This window comes from Pseudorasbora parva, chromosome 6, assembly GCF_024679245.1.
Source record: "Pseudorasbora parva isolate DD20220531a chromosome 6, ASM2467924v1, whole genome shotgun sequence".
Lineage (NCBI taxonomy): Eukaryota > Metazoa > Chordata > Actinopteri > Cypriniformes > Gobionidae > Pseudorasbora > Pseudorasbora parva.
Genome location: NC_090177.1, coordinates 40,962,261 through 40,981,176, shown reverse-complemented (window position 1 = coordinate 40,981,176; position 18,916 = coordinate 40,962,261). Strand labels below are relative to the sequence as shown.

General features: G+C 39.9%; 1 long non-coding RNA gene across 1 annotated transcript; it reads right to left on the bottom strand.

The window, feature by feature from the left end:
- Positions 1–7,508: 7,508 nt before the first annotated feature.
- On the bottom strand, positions 7,509–10,755 carry LOC137079420 (uncharacterized). The gene is made up of 3 exons (XR_010905502.1): positions 10,377–10,755; positions 9,870–9,966; positions 7,509–7,699 (listed from the first exon to the last, which is right to left on the bottom strand). It is a non-coding gene; the product is annotated as an uncharacterized lncRNA (long non-coding RNA).
- Positions 10,756–18,916: the final 8,161 nt, after the last annotated feature.

Genomic DNA, 18,916 nt, shown 5'->3' with positions numbered 1-18,916 from the left:
TTGGATGTTGCAGAGGGGTTTGAGACGGGCACTGCCTTATCTCTGCCCTCACCTGCTCCATCCAGCGGTTCTTCTCGGGGCTTGGAAGCACGCATTGCGGTTTCTTCCCCCCCGAGAGAGCCGCCGGTGCTCCAACTATCCAGCTCCGAGGAGGTGGACGTTGAGAGCATCGCGACTGAGGATTCGCCACTTCAGTCCCCTGCGAGTGGAAAAAAAAAAAAAAAAAGTGGACTTTACAGAGGGGTTTGAGACGGGCCCGGCCTTATCTCAGCCCTCACCTGTATCGTCCAGTGTCTCGTCTCGGGGTTTGGAAGCCCGCTCTGCGGTCTCTTCCTCCCTGGGCGGGGCACCGGTGCTCCAACTATCCAGCTCTGAGGAGGTGGACGTTGAGAGCATCGCGACTGAAGACTCGCCACTTCAGTCACCCGCTAGTGAGTTGAGGTTCTCACGAGAGCTGTGGCCAGGTTAAATATAAAAATAAGAAATACTGGCTGGCTGAAATATCTGAATCCCATCGAAATCAGAGAGAACGAAATTAGATGAGCGATTCCTGCCCTCTCGTGCAAAGCATCAACGTCCTGCCATTCTTCCCTGACCTGCACACCGAGGTGTCTAGGTCATGGAGGAAACAAGCGGTATCATATAGAGTGTTCAGCCCACATACATCTGCATATAGTAATATATTTGGGCTGAGACACTATGGTTATGGGGCGATGCCGAAGATCGAAGAGACGCTTGCGAGCTATCTCTCGCCTTCAGCTGCATCGTCCCTGGCATTTCCCCTCCGAAGGAAATCGGTGCTTACCTCAGCACACGGTACCCGTCTTCCTTCGGTGCCCACAGGGGGCCGCGCTGCTAACCCCGCCGCAATGTCAGGGCGCAGAGGGTCTCCGCGGGCCACCTGAGGGTGGTCCGCCCCCTCCTCGGAGGGCATGCGAGCAGTCAGGTCAGGTGTTCCCTGCCGGTTCGCCGTTTCAGGGCACTGCACTCGCTGCTCAAATTACACCAGAGGCCAGCCTCGAGAGGCTGGTTCCCTTAGTTTCCCCTCCGTGGGAAGACGGTGCTTACCTCAGCATACGGTACCCGTCTTCCTTCGGTACCCTCAAGGGGCCGCGCTGCCAACCCCGCCGCAATGTCGGGGCGCAGAGGGTCTCCGCGGGCCACCTGAGGGTGGTCCGCCCCCTCCTCGGAGGGCAGGGGAAACAAAAGGACGCTGAGGGTAGTCCCCTCCGAAGGGAAACGGTGTTTACCTCTGCCTACGGTACCCGTTGTCCTGCAGCGCCCTCTGGGGGCCGCGCTGCCAACCCCGCCGCAATGCCGGGGCGCAGACGGTCCCCGCGGGCCACTCGAGGGTGGTCCGCTCCCCCTTCGGGGGGCTCCCGAGCAGTCAAGTCAGTCGTTCCCTGCCGGTCCGCCGCTTCAGGGCACTGTGCTTGTTGCTCAAAATACACCAGAGGCCAGCCTCGAGAGGCTGGTTCCCTTAGTAGATTTTCTAGACGAGTGGAAACGTCTATCAAATATATCTCAGTGGGTCCTGCAGATAATAGCGGTGTCCTACCTACAGAGGTGGGCCCGGAGCAGGCTCTGGTAATGGCACAGGAAGTAGAGACACTCCTGCAAAAAGGGGCTATAGAGAGGGTTCCCCCTCCCAGCAGGGAGTCTGGCTTTTACAGCCGTTACTTCATCGTGCCGAAGAAGGATGGGGGCTTACGCCCGATATTAGATCTGCGGCTATTGAATCGCTCGGTGGCCAAGCTCAAATTCAAGATGCTTACACTCAGACAGATTGTAGCGCAGGTCAAATCGGAGGATTGGTTTGTCACCATAGACCTCAAAGATGCGTATTTTCATGTCTCCATCCTTCCACATCACAGGAAGTTCCTGAGGTTTGCCTTCGGGGGAGAGGCATACCAATATCGTGTACTTCCCTTCGGTCTAGCACTGTCACCCCGCACGTTCACCAAGTGTGTGGATGCAGCTCTGGCGCCGCTGCGTCTACAGGGCATCCGCATACTGAACTATATCGACGACTGGCTGATTCTAGCGAATACAGAGCAGATGGCGGTTCAGCATCGAGATGCTGTTCTCGCCCATATGTCGAAGCTGGGGTTGAGGCTGAACGCCAAGAAGAGTGTGCTTTCTCCGGCTCAGAGAACCACTTTTCTAGGTGTGAACTGGGACTCGGTAATTATGCGGGCGCAATTATCGCCAACACGCATAGCATCGATCCTGGCAGCCGCCAAAGAACAGAAGCTAGGCCGAGCCGTCACTGTGAAACGGTTCCAGAAACTGTTAGGTCTCATGGCAGCAGCGTCCAACGTGATACCTTTTGGCCTACTGTACATGAGGCCACTGCAGTGGTGGCTCAAAACAAAAGGGTTCTCCCCGAGGGGAAATCCGCTCCGCACGATCAAAGTCACGCGGCGATGCCTACGTGCTCTGGTCATGTGGAAAAACCCGGGGTTTTTTATCTCAGGGTCCCGTGTTGGGGGCTCATGTTCGTCGCGTAACGCTAACGACAGATGCCTCTCTCACGGGCTGGGGGGGCGACCATGAGTGGTCGCTCATCCCAGGGTCTATGGCAGGAACATCAGCGGCACTGGCACGTAAATCGGCTAGAGATGCTCGCAGTGTTTCTTGCATTGAAACAGTTCCTGCCCGACCTCAAGGGGCCACCATGTGCAGACAACACATCGGTGGTCGTCTATATAAATCACCAGGGGGGTCTGAGGTCCCGTCCGTTGGACAATTGGCACATCGGATCCTCCTGTGGGCCCAAGGGAAATTGCTGTCAGTCAGAGCAGTATATATCCCGGGGGTCCTGAATCAGGAAGCAGACAGCCTGTCGAGGCAGGGGCCGAGGCCCGGGGAATGGAGACTCCACCCAGAAGTGGTGGAGCTCCTATGGAAGGTATATGGGAGCTACTTGCTTCGGCGGAGAGTTCTCACTGCCCGCAGTGGTTTCTCTGACCCATCCAGCCCCGCTGGGGTTGGATGCCATGGTACAGGGGTGGCCGAGGCTACCTCTGTACGCCTTCCCCCCGATTGTCTTGCTTCCAGGAGTTCTGGACAGGGTACGCCGGGACGGGGCCCAGGTACTCCTAGTGGCTCCGTACTGGCCGACCCGAGTATGGTTTTCGGACCTGATATCTTTCCTGGAAGGCTCTCCGATGGAGATTCCGACCAGGAGGGATCTTCTCTCTCAGGCGGGCGGGAGATTCCTGCACCCACGCCCAGAGATGTGGAAACTGTGGGCCTGGCCTCTGAGGGGGCTAGGCTCATAGAGGAAGGTCTCTCGGCCGAGGTCGTAGAGACCATCCTTCACTCCAGAGCTCCGTCCACGAGGAAACTGTACGCTCTGAAAGGGAAACTTTTCTCAGCATGGTGCAGAGAACGCCAGTGGGACCCAGTTAACTGCCCGGTTGGTACAGTGCTGGAGTTTCTGCAGGCAAGGTTCTCGGCAGGGTTGACCCCCTCCACAATAGAGGCGTACGTGGCGGCCTTGGGTGCCGTCCACGTCCCTTTGGGTGGAGTGTCTTGGGAAGACACCCTCTGATTACACGTTTCCTCCGTGGCACTTTAAGGTTGAGGCCTGTTATGCACTCGAGGGTCCCAGCATGGGACTTAGCCTGTGTTTTCGGGGCTTGTCAAAAAGAAAGAAAACCTTTTGGTTATTTCATCTCTCAAAAGAATAAGAGATATTCAGTCCCTGTCTGTAGGGCCCTCATGTCTAGAGTTTGCGCCGGGGATTTCTTATCCCAGGCCGGGTTATGTCCCCAAGGTTCCTACGTGCCCACGGGGCCCCATTACTCTTCAAGCATTCTGTCCTCCTCCTTTCACGACGTCAGACCAGGAAGATTAATCTGCTGTGCCCTGTTAGAGCACTAGATACTATGTCCACAGAGCTGCCCTGTGGAGGAAAACTGATCTGCTGTTTGTCTGTTTCGGGCCCCCTAAGAAGGGGCCCCAGTATCTAAGCAGAGGATGAGCAAGTGAGTGGTCGAGGCCATCTCACTTGCTTATGAGGCGGCCGGGCAGCAGTTTCCACTGGCTGTCCGGACGCATTCAACCAGGGGTATGGCTGCTTCTTAAGCACTTTTGTCGGGGGCTTCCCTCCACGATATTTGTAAACGCGGCCGGATGGTCGTCTCCTTTAACTTTCGTCAGGTTCTATGAACTAGACCTGGCATCTACAGTTGGGGCACAGGTACTCTCGTAACCGTGTGCGCTTCGGCTTCACACATACGAGACACTTGGTCCTATGGCGATGTGGGTATAAGCGTTCTCACAGCGTTTCGACGCAGCTCGAGTTCCCCGAAAGGGAACGTCTCAGGTTACGTATGTAACCCTAGTTCCCTGAGGGAACGAGACGCTGCGTCGCTCTGCCATACTCCCGGCGTGTCTGTGATCACTTACTTCAGGCTTTATCAGAAGCTAGTTCCTGTTTGTGATCGCGGACCTTTTATAGTCTCCGGTTGATGACGTCATCACGTCGGCGACGATCGATCTTTTTTCCGATGGAATGGTTCTACAGGCGCTTCACGACGCATTAACGCAGAGGCGTTCTCACAGCGTTTCGACGCAGCGTCTCGTTCCCTCAGGGAACTAGGGTTACATACGTAACCTGAGACGTTCTTTAGCCTTCTTAACCTGATAACCGTCACGAGGACGAGGACGCACTGAAGGTCTCTTTGTTTAAATTAGCTCAAAATTACTATCAGATGTAAGTAATTACCTTGACAAACTATACATCATTAAAAAGATCTAAGACTAAAGTTTAATTTTTTTACCTCTGTTTTATTCTCAAAGTCTTATAGTGACCGTAATGTGTTAATATGTTCCAGGAGTTATGAATATGATCTTTGGCGTCGCTACCTTTTGATTGTAATATGCGCGTCATTTGCTCCCATTCATAAAAAAATCCTCCTTGGTCGTCATGAAGACACTCGACAAAACAACTTCCCTCAGGGCTTTTACTTCAAAAGTGTGCAGATGTGGAGAAATATTGATAGATTCTCACACGTTTGAGTCAAATTTCTATACAGAGAAGTATTATTTATTCAATCTTTATCCAAAATCCGCGGATGAATGATTATGAGAGCAGTATATGCTGTGTTTTCAATTCATTCTGGCAGCCGGAGGGCGCTGGAAAGCTGTACTACTGAAAATTCACCCCATGGGGAACACATGAAGAACAGACACACCATGTGACATTCAGGAAGTATCTGACATATGGACATATCCACACAGCTCCCTGGGATCGTCAGATCGCTATTTTATGCAGATAAACACGTTTTAAGACAATAAACACACAATCGCGGCAATATATGGTTGGTCTGTGTTCTTTATGCCATGTTGGGTGGTTTCATAATAGATGATATTTATAATGCAATGCTATTCCACATAGCTTTTAGCATTGTATATTTTCTGTCAGATTTTTTGACCCGAAGCTATATGAGATCACGTTATATAAAACACTCTACATATAAAATATAAAGTGATATGAAGCAAGTTTTGAATAAAACATGATTTTAATCGTATAAATTGTTGTTTTGCTGGTGTGCTAAGCTAACATGCTAGCTTGCCCTAGATGCACCTGCCACTGAGTAAATACTTTATTTTTATGAACATTTTCTAAATGTAAAACTACTGAAATGCTTATTTGGACGAAATGCATTCAATAGAGTCTCAGTGAGGGTAAAGTGAGAGGTTTGATTTAGAAATGAGGTTTGAATAGAACAGTTTGAATAGAGAATCGTTAGTAATTATAATGCAGACAAAAGAATAATAATTGGAGCCATAACCAGTCCGCCGAAGTGTGAATGTGTGCCGGGGAGACAAACTGAATGGGGCAGTTTGCACCTCTAAACAATAGAGGCAATACAGCGACTGAAAGCTGAGAAGATGTGGCAATAAACATCAGCCCTTGTCAAAAAATCCTTAAGGATTTTTAATGGAAATCTGTACAGGATTCCATTAAAAATTTCTATCATATTTTGGAACCGTTCCTATAGGATTCCGTTAGAAATAATCTTATAGGATAATTTATGTCTTGTCCTTTAAGATTCTTATCTGATTCCTATAGGATTCTGTTAGAAATAATCTTATAGGATAATTTATGTCTTGTCCTTTAAGATTCTTATCTGATTCCTATAGGATTCTGTTAGAAATAATCTTATAGGATAATTTATGTCTTGTCCTTTAAGATTCTTATCTGATTCCTATAGGATTTTTTGGGAATTGTCTTATAAGATAATACATAAATATCCCGTAGGATAAATCCTAAAGGATTCCAATAAGATTCCAAATGTTATCTGATTCCTATTGGATTCTGTGAGAATTGTCTTATAAGACAATACATACATATTCTGTAGGACAATTTCAACAGGATTTTATTGGATCCAATTGGGTCTCTCTCTCTCTCGCTCTCACACACACACACACACCCACACACACACAAACACACAAACACACACACACGCACGCACGCACACACACGGTTTTGCTATCTTTGCTTTTTACATGGTAGGGAAGGCATATTCGTACACAGCAAAGATAGCAAAGTGTACCAAGGCTACTATGTCTGATTACTTGGTACACTGTAAGAAAGAAAAAAAAGTAGAATTAGACCCTTTTTACATTTCCGGGTTTCTCAGAGCGGAAGTCGTCATAGTTAGGTTAACTTCCCTTACGAAAAAGAACTATGGTTTTATTATAGTAAAACTGTAGTTTAACTATGACTGTAGTAACCGTGGTATTTTGGTGCGAAACCATGGTTTTTAAAAAACATGGTTTCACTACAGTTATATTGTAGTAATACTACAGTAAAACCATTGTAACCATGACTGCAGCAACCATGGTTTTTGCAAAAAACATGGTTTTAAAAAACATGGATCATGCACCATAAATTGGTTGTATTACCACAGTGCAGCCATGGTTTTACTAAATTATCTTGAAGTACATTTAAGTAATTAAGTTACAACACACATCTAAATAATAACAACAGAAAGAAGTTACCATTCTATGATACAAACTTTATTACAGAAATTACATAATCTGAACAAAAATATAAACTTTCATGTGTTCTCATGTGACATAAAATAATAAACTACAAAGTTGTAAATTATTCGTGATAAAGTGGTGCTGTGCAATGGTTAAAAAATTCAGTTGCTAATTTACAAATAAAAAAATAGCAATTTGTTTCACTGTAATAATGATTTATAAATAAAAATGACTTAAAGCACCTTTAAATACACAGCATCTTCCTCCTCTAAAATGTCTATAACCTGCAAACATGTGCCCAAAACAAGCATACGCTTGCAATTTATACTGTACATAAATTAACAGGATTATAACAACATTACTTAACAATTAATTACTTTATTACTTAAAAACATTACTAAAATTGTATTTTCTTTTTATGGAAGAATCTTACCTATACTACACAATAAAAATTAGAAGAAATTAGTGTTTTTTTAAAAAAAAATAATGTTTAAAATGATATCCACTCACAATAGATGAAGACATGAAGTCTCCTGGTGGGGGACGAATACATTCTAGGTGGAAAAGTGTTCAAAAGCATGTGATGCAGCATCCATGCCAGCAGCTGTCAGTGTGAAGTCTGTCGTATAGGCCGGCAGGTTACAGTCCAGCTTTGGTGTGGTTCTGTCTTGACCTTCAGCCCAAATGGATGTAGGAGCTAAAATGAGAAGAATATACACCACATTAACACACGGCTAGCTGGAATTCTTAACTTTACTATCGAGTAGCCATTTAATAATGTCCAAGTACAATGTTGTCTATTCATTCAGTGTTTTCACAACCCATAAATAATTATGGCTCCAAAAGTAAAGCAGAAAGAATGTACATTAAAGGACTAGTGCACCCCAAAATGATAATTCCTGATCTTTTACTCACCCCAATGCCATCCAAGATGTTCATGTAGGCATGTGCCGATATCAATTTTTCATGTTGCGATTAATTGATGAAGTTTTATCACGATATACGATATTATCACGATATTGAAATAAGTTGCAAAAAAAAGTGTTGCCATAGCATAACAGCTTTAAGAACTATTTTTGTAAGAACAAAAATAACTGAATGTTTAAATACAATAATGCACCAAAAATATATACAGCTCTGAAAAAATAATTGAGACCCCTCTTGAGAAATCAATGTTATGTGGTCTCTTGATTTTTTTCAGAGCTGTAAAAGTACAATTTTCAAACAGATTAAAGTGCAAAAGAATTAGGCTATAAAGAACAACAGGTAGGCTTACAAATTACAATAAGGTCTCATTATTTAATGCATTAACTAAGATTGAGCAATAGCTACATTTGGTACAGAAAGTATAATGTTTTTGTTAATGTTAGTTAAGAAATACTGATCATTGTTAGTTTTATCTTAGGTCCATTAAAAAAGTTATTTTGATTTTGATTTTAATGTTATTAAAAATTAAATAAGAAATGAACATAGAATGATTCATTCTTTATAAGTATTTTTCATTGTCAGTTTGGTAATAATGAATTAACATGTTAACTAATGAAGTCGTATCTCAAAGTTATACCGAACAATAACAAATAATTAGAACAGTTCTAATCATTAGGGCATGTTGTAGTCCAGATTAAAACACAAAAATGTTTAAGTTTGAAAATAAATAGCCTATTAAGTCTTTAAGTATTAAGTATTTGGTGCTGTGATGAACAACACTGAGATTACAAAAAACGAATGGCTGTTTTAAAAACTACACTCGTTTTTTTGTTTGTTTGCTGGTTTCCGGGGTAACCGGCTGCATTCTGCAGTTCATCAGCGCCCTCTGCTGTCACTGAGCGTCTCCTTCACCGGTTCAGTCATGTGCAAACTCACGTTGGGCTTGTTTATATCTGAGCGCATGTCCCTTTGACGCAGAATACAGCGGTGCTGAGCATTTATACGGTTGATGGGCAAAGTATTCTTGAGTGCATTATAAAAAAATTATAAATTGTTAATAAATTATTATTTACGATATTTTAAAGTGCCCACGATAACAATATCGTGCATATTCATTATCGTGATAAATCGCATTATCGAAAATCGGCACATGTCTATGTTCATGTCTTTCATTCTTCAGTAGAAAATAAATAAACATGTTTATACTTTTTAACCTCAAATGCTCGACTTTGATGATGTAAGGCTTTGTGGCGTCATTACGTTGGAAAGGTCAGGCGTGTGACGTATGTGGAAGTACCGTCCCAGTGTTAAAACAAAAGTGCAAAGACTAAATCAAACACCCTTTACAAAAATAAAAGGTAAAACAACGATGTCGGACAATTTTAAAGTTAGAGGAGAACATGAGATGGAGTTTTTCGGCACTGGGTCAGCACTGACCTTTCCGGCGTAATACGCAGTGGGAAAACAACATCAAAGTCGTGCATTTGAGGTAAAAGGTATATAAATGCTTTTTTTTTTTGTTAGAAAATTACAGATGGAATTTATCAGGAGATTTTCATTTTGGGGTGAACTAATTCTTTAACAATACAGAACACGATTTTAGATTCAAATTCAATTTCCATTTGTTATAAATCTGCCAGGTTCTCACACCAGCCAATCACAGCGGACTCCCTCTCCCGAATACTGATTACTCACACCTGAACTTCATCACACTCATCTCCACTATAGATAATACCAGTAAAACTCAATAGTTTTGTGACCTGTTTTAATATAAACAGGGTTTGTGTTTTTAGGTTTACTTGCTAATTTAATATTGCTCACTGTCACTTATGTTTTGAATGTCAAAGCCTTCTTAATATGTATAATTTTGCTAAAGAAAATAACTAAAATCATGCTGATATTATGTCAAATATTATGTGAAATGCATGCATTAAAATTACCTTCCTCAGTTCACCCGTTTCTTACAGCTCTGTCAGCAGCTTCCTCCAGAAATGTTGGAATCTTCCCCTCTGTTGTAGATGGGTTATTTTGTCCCTCCTGAAATAACAGAACATTTTTACAATACTTGTTTGCCAGTTTGTAGCTAATTTTCGCGCTCCATGTAACTGATATAATCGATGAACAGCAATGTTACAGTGTATACTTTTAGATTTTTGATATGTACAATTGACAAATTAGCAGCAAAACCTTAACAAAACTATCAAAACATTTAAGTTTCACATAAAGATTTATTTAAAAGCTCAAGCTTTCATAAACAAGGGCTCAATCGATCAAATCGATAGAGTTAGCAGTAACCCTCTTGTGAAAACGGTTGATGCTGACTTTTCCCGAAGACACTAAACCATTTCTATCAAGTAAATATTCAATAGAAGTGTGTCAGTTAACGTAAGAAAGGTGTCAGGAACAGTTGTGTGTATAATTTGTGTGGTTTTAGGGACTAAACTCACCTGAAACTAGTGAAAACAGCGTCTGAGGAAGTGCTGCTCGTTTGACTCCGAGTCCCCGTTTCCATGGCAACTCTGCTCCAGTGTGGTTTGAAGAACGCGATTCGAATATCCAACGCGCATGCGCATTAAAACGCCACAGTCACACATTATTTACATGATAAATAACCATCTAGATTTAAAACATTACATAAATAAAAATCTCATTGATATTAAATCATGAATTTAAAATAAATTTAGTCATATGAGCCATTCATAGGTGCAAAATGCCAGCCCTGCACTAGATAGTGAGACAAAATGGCACTTTTATATATATTTTATATTAATGTATTTTGTATTATTATAGGAACACTCAACCTAATTATTTAATTTGAAAGTGTGATTGTTTTTCTATGCAAACGCTTTGCTTTGGTTATATAACAATATTAAGCCAATCTCTGTGTTTTTTCATTGAAAAGTGAAATTCCATTAAAATAAATCAGAATGTCCTATAGGATTCTAACAATCCAAGAAGATCCTACAGGACAAAGGGAAATTCCATTAAAATAAATCAGATTGTCCTATATGATTCTAAGAACCCAATAAGATCCTATAGGACAAAGTGAAATTCCATTAAAATAAATCAGATTGTCCTATATGATTCTAAGAACCCAATAAGATCCTATAGGACAAAGTGAAATTCCATTAAAATAAATCAGATTGTCCTATAAGATTCTAAGAACCCAATAAGATCCTATAGGACAAAGTGAAATTCCATTAAAATAAATCAGATTGTCCTATATGATTCTAAGAACCCAATAAGATCCTATAGGACAAAGTGAAATTCCATTAAAATAAATCAGATTGTCCTATAAGATTCTAAGAACCCAATAAGATCCTATAGGACAAAGTGAAATTCCATTAAAATAAATCAGATTGTCCTATAAGATTCTAAGAACCCAATAAGATCCTATAGGACAAAGTGAAATTCCATTAAAATAAATCAGATTGTCCTATATGATTCTAAGAACCCAATAAGATCCTACAGGACAAAGTGAAATTTCATTAAAATAAATCAGATTGTCCTATAGGATTCTAAGAATCCAATAAGATCCTATAGGACAAAGTGAAATTCCAATAGGATTTTTTGACAAGGGAGTTGATATTTCAGCGATATCTCAAAATAAAATCACATGAAACGATCTTGTAAAACGTTTAATAAAATTCAGAGTTTTAGACTGATCATCTTCAGATCTGAAATATAACATGGTCAGACTTGTGGCTTTAGCTGTAGTGCATTTCTAGATTTCTCCAAGGCCCACTTCAATTTTATTTTCATAAAGATATATCATACAAATAAATTTCTAATAACTTTACAAAACTTTGAAGCTTATTATAGCTTTTTTTTATTATAAAAATATTATCATTTTGACTTTACAGTAAACTGCCAGGTGTCTGCTTTCAAATGAGACCATAATTATGCTTTTAGTGCGAAGGATTCACAAACTGTATTTGTTTTAGTCTGAGTATACATTTCTTAGGATTTTTTCAAAATTTAGAAATCAGCTTAACAGGTTAAGTCATTAAAACCATTTGATTCAAGTATTCCTATTTTTTAATGGAACTGGTTCTGAATTAGAAACAGTTCTTGTGTCCAAACTCTGTCCATGAATGACTGGAACTGTTCAAAAATGATCTTTTTTTTATGTTTTACAAATGTAATTGTTCACTCAAAATTTGTAGAGATGAAAAGGCTCGATTTTAATTTCCACAGACAGTGGAACAGCTATTACGAGGGCAAACTATCACGCCGGTGTCTACGGCTGCCAAATTAATCACACGATCTGATGACCTTTTAGATTAGATAAGCTGTATTATAATAGATACAGTCGTATAACACCAAAGAGAAACTGACAGTGAAGAGGGAACGGATTTTAACAGCTTCATTTTTCCCCTCACAGGACAGCCTCGCGCTTTTAACCTTTTTCATCTAGTTATGAATCAAAATGACTTAATTCAAGTGTCTCCGTGGAAGGGAATAGGGAGAGAGGAGAGCAGGAAAATTAGCTTGTGATTGTGTTGTGTGCAATCTGTCTTATTACAAGTGAATAATCAAACAGAGCAGATTCATTAACATTTGATTTCTGACACTAATTGAATTCACAGTTCAATAATTAATACTGAACTACAATTAGTATTAGTATTAGCAAACGGATCTAATATAAGCCATTTCCCCTTACAAATTGAAGCTTGTCAACTTCACTGTCGATGCTAATCCTTTATTTAAAGTCTTTTTGAGTTGTTTTAACCTTAAAATTAATTACAGTGAATTAGTCTTAGCTAATAAAATAAACAACATTAAATGAAGTAATTGATAAATTGCCAGTATTGTTAAATGAAGATTATGGAATTACTGAACTGTGGAACTTTAATAGCCATTTTTAATATGAATTAATTCATTTATTAATTAGTCCCTTTAGGAGAAATATTTGTCGCCATTTGATAATTACTTATGAAATCTAGTTAATACTTTGTAATAAGAGTGCAACAACATATAAATCATTGGTAACACTTTAGTATGGGGAACACACATTCACTATTAACTATGACTTTTGCCTCAATAAACTCCTAATTTACTGCTTATTAATAGTTAGTAAGGTAGTTTTTGTAGCATTTAAAGGGGGGGGGGGTGAAATGCTGTTTCATGCATACTGATCTTTTTACACTGTTAAAGACTTGGAATCCCATCCTAAACATAGACAAAGTTTCAAAAGTTAAGGTGGACGTTTGATGGGAGTATTTCTTTGTCAAAAATACTACTTCCGGTTAGTCATAAGTTTCGGCAAGTTTTTTGAGATCATGCGTCCCCTTTGACGTTAATAGGTCGGAATTTCCTTGTATGGGCCTTACGGACAATTCTACCGGAAGAGCGTGAGAGAGAGAGAGGGAGAGAGCGAAAGTAACAGGCTACGCCCATCAAAGCGCTGGCTCGTAGGCTGCGCTGCACAGGTGATGTGACTTCAAGAAATTAACAATGTCACCAAAAAAGTGCGTTTTTGGTTGCCAGACCAAGACAGTCCTGTACAGATTGCCAAAAAACCCCGCGTTAAGGCAACAGTGGATGGAATTTGCTTTTCCGGATCAGCAACTGAGTTGCGCGAATGTTTATATCTGTTCGCTGCATTTCGGTGCCGACTGTTTCATAAACAAGGCCCAGCTCGACGCCGGATTTTCCGATTGCCTAATGCTGAAGGATGGAGCAGTCCCAACGATAAAGGTCCCAACGTTAGAACCGCAGGCGGTGAGTGAGACTGCTTCAAATGTCTGTGTTTTTGCCTATGCTCATCAAGTAGCCCAAACATGATCACGTATAGTTAATTGATCAATGGAGCATGCGATGTGTAGTGCGTGTACATTTGTTTAGCTGGCCACTATATGTGTAACTTTATGTTTGTGTATTGTAAAAGCACTCCAAACAACAATACACAAAGAGGGGGGAAATATGTTGAACTAAATAAGCGCGCTTCTTCATTCAAATGCGCTACTATTCCGTGTCTTTCTATGTAAACACTAGCCTGCCGTGCAAAACCAGTCCGCTTACTACAATTGTCTACACAAACCACGCGTAAACACACACACACACACACACACACACACACGTGCACAACTTCGTGTACACCTTCAAAGAAAAAAAATATGACGATATAATTCAAGTATAAATATGTAAATAACACAAGCCGCTAAGCATATTATATAGTTAGTGTATAACTTGTACCACATAGAGACGTCCTGCTCTAGTCGTTTTTGCTGCTGCTCCTGTTCAACTGCAGCCTCTGGGTCTGATTCCGGATCATAGATGTATGGCTGTATCTGATTAAAAGCCATATTTTTATTTTGAATAAAGTTTTTTCCCGCTGTTAGGGATGACACAGCTTTACGACGCACTCAACACAATAACAGCAGCGCGCACTCGTCATCCGCTCACACGATACGCCCCCACCCGCTCGGCTTTTTTCGGAAAGACTCGGAACAGCGCATCTTTCTTATATAATTATTAAAAAAATAAAGACTTTTCGGAGATATGCAGGATGCAATGCTACTCTATAGGTACTCAAGATTGACATGACACTGACTGAAACTGAGTGTTTCACCCCCCCTTTAAGTTTAGGTATTGGGTCGGATTAAGGGATGTAGAATAAGGTCATGCAGAATAATGCATTAATATGAGCTTTATACGTTCTAATGTGCATGCTAATAAGCAACTAGTTCATAGTTAATAACTGAACCTTAAAATAAAGTGTTACCAAATCATTATATTGTTCTACTTTGCTGTTCACCATTAGTTTCGTTTTCATTGTGTGTTAATTTGCTTGTTCACTGCTTGTTCTTTGGGTTTTAAGCGGAAATGTACAGTTGTTGTCAGAATTACCCCTGGTAAATATGATCAAAAATGGCCGTTAAAATAAATCTGCATTGTTTATCCTTTTCGTGTTTCTTTCAAGAAATGTGGTACAATCTAACCTTTCATTGAAGTAAAATAATTGAAAGAAGGGGATACATCACTTTATGAAATAGATGATTTTCTCCAAAACACATTGGCCACAATAATTGGCACCCCTACTTTACCCTTAAGTATATTCCCATTATTTTCACATTGTTTAGTATTGGCAGGAACATGACTATTCAGCTATTACTTCCTTTTTTCACAGGAGTATAACTATGAGGAATCACAAAGTCCAAATTCCCTCAATCATTCGCCACAATGAGTAAAACCACAGAATATAGTTGCGCAGGAAAAGATTGTTGAGCTACACAAAATAGAAAGTGGCTGTAAGAAAATAGTTAAGCATTGGAAAAAAACATTTCCACCATCAGGGCGATAATTAAGAAGTTCAACACACTAAAGATGTTGTGAATCTGCCTGAAAAGAGGACGTGTGCCTACACTGTAAAAAGTAATTGTTGAATCTACTAAAGAAAAACTTGTAAAATTAACTGATTTTGGAAAATTTGTTGATTTAACTTGAATACACTGAGTATTGTGAACTTTTAGGTGGATGCGATAGCTAAACTATGCAAGTTTAGTACATTGTACTTAAGAATGCTGAGTGTGTTGTACTAAATGCATGTTCACACTGTTAAATCCAACAGCTGTTCTTACTAAGACTTTTTAGTAAACTTACTTAATGTACAATAATTAGAACTTACTTAAAACTATTTAGTAATCTGAACTGTTTGCATGCTATGCCTTTGTTACTTAGAAAATCCAAGTAAACATTACTTGACTGGTTTGAGTACCATTTTGCCAAAGGAAAAAAACACACACAAAAAACAGGTGGGCGGGCAAAAGATTGAGGCGGGGCAATTCTTAATAGACTTTTCACTCATTTCCTCCTTTTCTGCAGTTATCGTTCTTCTTAGTTGCATTCACTCATTTTACAGTCATCTTGAATGTTATTAAAAATACAACTAAAAACTTTGGGAAAGCATCACATAAGCTGACTTCATAAATGTATGTTGATTTCCTAAAATTTCTCACCATTACGGTGATAAGGGTTCCCTTTGGTTGGGCACTTGGAACTTAATTTATATTACTATATATCTCTTCCTATTGATGCAGCAATGCAACACGAAATCACAGATTTCAAAGGAAGGGAAGTAATATATATATATATATATATATATATATATATATATATATATATATATATATATATATATATATATATATATACACACACACACACATATATATAAATGTAATACCAATTAATGATATTTTAACATTTTATTGCTAACACTTCTGACAAATTTTTAATTGTGTTGATAATATTAGTTATATTATTTGTGTATAACTTTGAACATTGTCACTCTATATTTGTGACAATATCCAACAATTTACCATGCTTGAGTCATACACAGACTTCAACATTCAGCGTGCAAAACACAACAATGGTAACATTTTTTTTTTTTTTTTACACTTAATAAGTCCATTACAAGTTCATTTGCTGTCATTATTGGGGTTATACTGACAAAAGACAGCAAATTAAATGGTAAAATAAAGCCAAAAATAATAAAACAGAGTTACGATTGCCCTGTGATTAATTTATTCATGCTGCAATGCATTCTGGGAGTACACTTCCTCAGCTCACAGATAGAATTATGTCAACTTGAAGGGTTTAAGTAAGATCAACTTGATGCAATTAAGCTAACTTAACTGAGTGTTAAGTTCAGCTTACTTGAGAATTTTAAGGCAATCAGTTTCCACACATTCTTCTAGTAAAATGAACAAGCAGACATTAAAAGAACTAGTTAAAAGAACTATTTTGTTTGAGTTCTGCTTACAAACTCCAACTTATATATGTAAGTTGGCTGAACTTTTGAAATTGAGTTACCTCTACAAATACACAAGATAACTCTACAAAGTAGTAGTAAGTATTATCAAGTCAAAAATGATGACCTAATTTGCTTGAAAATTTTGAGGCAATCAGTTTCCACAGCTTTTCCAAGTAAAGTCAACTTATTACTTTTTACAGTGTATATCGTAAGAGGAGGAGCGTTTGAGTGGACAAAGACTCTCCAAGAATCACAGATGAAGAATCGCAGAGATTAGCTGAGTCTTGGGGTCAGGAAGCCTAAAAAAATTATCGAACAGCATCTACACCACCCCATGTTGTTTGGGAGGGCTTAAAGAAAAATCCTAGCCTAGAAATCTAGACGCACCCTAGCGGCAGCAAATGCAATAGTAATACAACTCTCCGTTGGCTTGCGAGCTTAAAAACCCAAACTCTGGTCAGGCCAATCACATCGTGTATAGAGTCGGTGGGCGGGGCTTAACCTAATGACGGCAGAGTTGCGCTGGTTCCGCGTGAATTCCCTGCTACTTGAAAACATGGAAGACGGCTCCTGCTGGAGAACAGCGATCTTTCAAATTGGCTTTCACGGCTTAAAGGGTTAGTTCACCCAAAAATGAAACATCTGTCATTAACTCCTCTCCCTAATGTTGTTCCACACCCATAAGACCTCCGTTCATCTTCACACACAGTTTAAGATATTTTATATTTAGTCCGAGAGCGTATGCTAGTGAATGCACACACTACTGTCCACGTCCAGAAAGGGAATAAAAACATCATCAAAGTAATCCATATGAGACATCAGTGGGTTAATCAGAATCTCTTGAAGATCGAAAATACATTTTGGTCCAAAAAGTACAAAAACTACAACTTTATTCAGCATTTTCTTCTCTTCCGGGTTTGTTTTCAATCCTCAAATAAATATTTGAATGATTATGAATCAGCATCTTGATTCCTGATTCGGATCGCCAATGTCTCGTAATTTCAGCAGTTTGACATGCGATCCCAATCATGAATCAATACGCTGATTCATAATCATTCTAATATATATTTGAGGATTGAAGACTCTTGAAGACTTGTGAATCTGAAGGATCTGGAGAGATTCTGTATGGAGGAATGGTCTCTGATATCATGAGAGGTGTTCTCCAAACTCCTCAGGCATTATAGGAGAAGACTCAGAGCTCTTATCTTGGCAAAACAAGATTGGAAAAAGTATTTAATAAAAGGGTGCCAATAATTATGGCCAACGTGTTTTGGAGAAAACCATTTATTTTATGCCCTATTCATGTATGCCCTACTTTCAATTATTTTACTTCAATGAAAGGTTTGATTTTATCGATTTTGATAACACTTTATTTTTAGGTTCAGTTATTAACTATGAACTAGTTGCTTATTAGCATGCACATTACTAGGATATTGGCTGTTTATTAGTACTTATAAAGCTCATATTAATGCCTTATTCTGCATGACCTTATTCTACATCCCTTAATCCGACCCAATACCTAAACTTAAATGCTACAAAAACTACCTCACTAACTATTAATAAGCAGTAAATTAGGAGTTTATTGAGGCAAAAGTCATAGTTAATAGTGAATATGTGTTCCCCATACTGAAGTGTTACCGCATTTTTTTTTCTTTTAAGATCAAAAAGATCAAAAGGATGAACAATGCAGATTTATTTTTACAGCCATCTTTGATCATATTTACCAGTGCTGCCCATAATTCTGACAACTGTATTCATTTTTCATGAGCTATTCCTCCTCAGTATCTGAAATTTAGAAATAGACTGTAGCAGAGGGTTTTTAAAGGGGGGGTGAAACACTCAGTTTCAGTCAGTGTCATGTCAATCTTGAGTACCTATAGAGTAGCATTGCATCCTGCATATCTCCGAAAAGTCTTTATTTTTTTAATAATTATATAAGAAAGATGCGCTGTTCCGAGTCTTTCCGAAAAAAGCCGAGCGGGTGGGGGCGTGTCGTGTGAGCGGAGCTAAATAATGACGTGTGCAGCAGCGCGCTCCTATTGTGTTGAGTCGAGTGCATCCCTAACAGCGGGAAAAAAACTTTATTCAAAATAAAAATATGGCTTTTAATCAGATACAGCCATACATCTATGATCCGGAATCAGACCCAGAGGCTGCAGTTGAACAGGAGCAGCAGCAAAAACGACTAGAGCAGGACGTCTCTATGTGGTACAAGTTATACACTAACTA